This window comes from Hakea prostrata, chromosome 1 (assembly GCF_041222555.1).
Source record: "Hakea prostrata isolate BN-2017 chromosome 1, UWA_Hpros_2, whole genome shotgun sequence".
Lineage (NCBI taxonomy): Eukaryota > Viridiplantae > Streptophyta > Magnoliopsida > Proteales > Proteaceae > Hakea > Hakea prostrata.
The window spans coordinates 68898331-68903087 of NC_142600.1; positions in this window are offsets into that span (position 1 = coordinate 68898331).

The window sequence follows — 4757 nt, forward strand, 5'->3', positions numbered from 1 at the left end:
CTTTCACGCAAAAGCCCTTGGGCTCCACTCAAGAGTGAGTAGGTAGCATATTATCATTGTTCATTATCAGCCACAAGACAAACTTGGAGAGAGTGACCAATAAAGAAGAAAGCAATAACATCTGTAACAGGAAGTTATGATAAGAAAAATGGAAAAACTGTCAATGAAAAGCACTTTCAGATGGAGAAGAAATGATTCACAACCTTATGGATAAGATCAATCAATTGATCTTCTCTGTGGATTGTTCATTCACAAACCCTTTTTGTCTCTATGGTTCTATTAGGTTTTATTGTCCACTCAGGTTCCAATGAGGCCCCTAGGGCACTAAGGTTGAGGTCCCAAGTCCCACCTCAAGGAAGAGTGACCGAAAAATTACATTGTTCGGAAATTTTTTTTTGGTGTTTAGGGCGTTGGGGGAAGGGGAAGCTCAAGCTTTGGAAGGATGCAGAAAAGAAAGAAAAGAAAGAAAAGAAAAAAAATCCAGCAAGCAACCTATATTTTAACTTAACAAAGTTTTAGTATAGATTATAGTATTGGATCCTGAGTATCTAATTTGAAATATCTTAACAGCTGCTTCCAACTAGTATTTGTAGATAACACTAACATTTTAGGTCAATAAACTTCTTATGAGACCTGCTACACCATTAAAATATCAATATGAATTTGATACCTATTTGAAACATAAGTTCTGTATACCTCAAATACCTCAATGATACTATGTAAAAAAACACTTCTAATGTTAGTTACTTCAATATTTGAGCCGTCCCATTTCTCCATTTGATTTTTATATCAGTTGGCTAAAACTCTTTAATCTTAACTGGGTTTGTTTTTCTTGTTCTAAGTGCATGAACAATACATAGTTTAGGTTTTTAATGTCATTATCATGGATATGCCTTATCATGCATCTTAATTTCCTCCCTTTAATTAGATTGGTTGGGTTTGGTTTGGTTTGGTTGGAAAGCAAAGTCTATAAGATTTATGTCAAAAGAGGAACGAATTTGGCTTTCTTCATTTGTTGTAGTGTATGATTTATGAATAAGATGGCTTAACTACTGCTTTTGCTTACCAAATATGGTCTATTAAAATCTTCTTCATAAACTAATTGAGTTAGCTACTCTTATCAAGTTGTTCATTTGGGTTAAAGATCTAATTGTTGGGAGAAATGTTGTCAATTATTCCTCAAAGTGAATTAACTCCCAGTTGGTCTAACAAAACGGAATTGGTTCAAATTGCGTTTCTGATCAAGCCGGTCTTGTCAGCTTCAGAGTGGATCTTGTGCCTCCAAAAAATATATAGGCCCCGGATTCATGAACATCATCAATGTATCACTACAAAAACTGGTACCTAAATATGCATTGATCTTCTTTCAAGTCTGCTACATGACCAGAAAACGATGAAAGCCAGCCATTTTGAGCATTAACAATCATTAAAATAAATTTTTTATACTTGTTATATTCATTTGAATATCTGTCTAAACACAAGGAAACTTCCTTGTTCAAAGCACACCATTTCCCAAATGGGTAATTAAATATTTTCATTTCAAATATATATAAGGTAGGCTTAGATGATCCAGTGGTCTATTTTAATGGATTGGTTCACTAACTACTCTGCTGGTATGTTAATGACTAATTCTTTTAAAAACGCTCTCTGAAAAAAACCTATAAGATCTCATGTCTTACATGATTATCATTGCCAAAGCTTTAATTTTCACATGTTATTACACTCAAATGATTTTAGCTGAACACCCAGTTAGCTGAACAAGTATCATATAGGAACAGTACTGAGATTTGAATAATTTGACCTGCAACTGCTTGGCATGCATAGGTTTCAACGAAGGACCCATTAAAATTATACAAACCTTTATCTTACACCTAAGTTTCCTTTTTTTTTTTTTTTTCCTTTTAATGTTTGGTGCATTTGGACATCTCAACCAGATACCCAGAAAGTCTCAAGCACTTCAAGTCACTGTTTGCAGACCAGACAAAACAACTAGTTCAATACAGCTTCAAAATCATGCATTTTCTTCGTACGCAAGTTTTCCTCTCTTCCCAAATATCAGTAATTACATGTGTTTCTTGATCAATATTTTTTTTAGAAAGAGAGAAATTTAGTATTTTTTAGTCTGATACAATCAATTATAGAGAGTTATGATTATAAAGACAACGATAGGAAGCCCAAGAGTAGATTAAAAGGAATTTCCTACCTAAAGCATATGCTCACATGCTTACTAAGAGGCGATGCAATTTACAATTATTAATAAAGGGTAAACGGCAGTTATCTTCCCTCTTAATTGGTTAAATGACGCTTAGATTCCCTCCTAATATGATAATTAAGTTTAGTCTTCTTTGATTTGGAAAACTTGACAATCACTTCTATTATTAATGACAATTCGATCACTGTGGTGACGTATAATTTTTATTTTTCCTTTTCCTTTCTCCTATTTCACAATATTCCTAGGGGCTTAATACAGATGAAAATCCGATCGTGATAGCTTAAACCCATCCAAAGCCTAGAAAAGTTTGGGTTTGGTTGTTAATCCTAAAGAAGATTAGGTTTGGAAAGTGCAGACCCTGGGTGAAGGTACAAGGCTCAGGATGAAGCCTAGCTTGGGCCCAAGTTGGCTTCCCAACGAACCCTAATTTTAATCTAGACTTTCCTTTTACTTTGAATTTACTTGTGCTACTAGTTTTGTTATATGTTGGGTTTTATTAATTATAATATACCCAAAGGTAAATTTTGAAATTCATTTTTGGGTGGTTACAAAATATAGGGTTATATATTTTGGTATCCATTGCATAACTAAGAGAGTGTAATTGCATTATGTGAGATTTTCCAAAAAACGGCTCTCTTCTCTCTCTCTCTTTCAAGAAATGCAGGAAGGAGAAGGCTTTCGTGGATCTTCTTCTCCTTAGTCTTGGTCTCCACTTTCTTCCATCCGCACGGCATTTGGGTTGTAGAATGAAACCATTCATTTTCCTCGTAATTGTGGAATTTAACCCGTGACGATTTCGTGAAGGAACGAGGACATGGATCCAAATTATTTTCGTTGCAGATATTTCTATATTGGGAAAAGCGAATCCATGTAATGATTTTTCTCCCATCTATTTTGAGTATAGAGATATAGAATTTACCTACATTGGCATCAAAGCCTAGGTTCCCGTGATTCTTCGTTCCTCTCAATTGTTTTCTTTTTCTCTTTCTTGAATGGATCCAATGAGAGGATCAAGGGTTTGATAGAAACCCACATTGGAGAATCCAAGGTTTAATGGAAACCCATGGGAGAACTATGGTTTTATATAAACCCTATTTTTTATTGTTCGGATCCAAGTGGGAGGATCTTTTTTTATTTTCCTTATGTAAAAACAACATGAATTGATGATCTATGATAAATGTTTTTTGTTTAATGTTTATTGGATTTTTCCATGGGTTTTTTTTTTAATGAATTTTTGGAGAAAAAATCTTCTTTTTTTTTTTTTTTTCCGTTCTAAGGAATTGAAATTCGTTCAAAGGATAAAAAAAACACTGTCAGAGGACCAGACGGACGTCCGTCTAATCACGTTGGATCAGACGGAAATGAAGTTCGCCTGGGAAATGGTTTCTGAGAAGGAGGTGATCTGTCCAGTTCAGAATGTGTTTCTAACTTAGACACCTAAAGTTCAACACTCTGAGTGATATTTGGGCATTGAGAGCTTGATGGAGCTAAATGGGAGCTACTGAAATAGAAGCATTTTGTGTGAACCACCTCATAGCATAAACAAGATTTGGTGTTTTATTTTAGTAAAACAGTTTTGATTATAGGTTTTTTAATCATGTTTTTAACAAAGAATAAAATTAGTATATAAATCTATGTGGATTTGCATGAGAATTTGATTGAATGTTTGTTAGCATTTCTTTTGGTCTAAATGTTTATCCCATCGGTTGACTATATACTAGTGTGAATTGTTGTTACTTGTGTTGTGTTTTATGTTAAAATAGTTGAACTTATCTTTGTATATATATTGTCTCTAGTATAAATGGCTACTACCAAGAACATCATTGCTGACCTCACAAAAGGATATAAACTGAATTAGAGGAATTATGACATTTGGCATTGAAAGATGCAGTATCTCCTGGAAGAGCAGGACATGCTGGAAACCACAAATTAACCAGACCATATCCCCACCTGAGGAAGGTAACACTGACAGCATCGCAGGGACCTTGAACTTTACAATGCTTGGAAGAGGAAGGATAGGGTGGCTAGGATTACTATCTTGAGCTCTATGTGGGATGACCTGATGCTTAGTTTTGAGAAGCATAGGATTACAAAGTCTTTGTGTGAGATTGTGAAGTTCCAGTATGGAGGGACTTCCACCACAAGAGACCGTCAGCTCGGACTCACTTTTGATGGTTACAAGATGTGTCATGGTCACACCATGAGGTAGCACATAACCATCATGTCCAACATGATAAGTGAGTTGAGCAAATGTGGGAGCCAAAAGACTGATGAGAAACAAGTCTCTGCAGTAATCAGATCACTGCCAAAGACTTGGGAGCATATGAAGATCTTATTTACTCATGCTGATGATGTTAAGACTTTTGATTAAGCTGCGAAGCACCTTGAGTTGGAGGAGGATTGGATGTTGGTTGATGCCCCTCCCACTAAAATACTTATTGCTAAAGCGAGCACTAGTAAGGGTGTAGGCTTTAAGTGCAAGAGAGAAAAATCTCAACCTCAGCGGTCCAGGAAAAATAACAAAGGTGGGAACAGAAACAAGAGT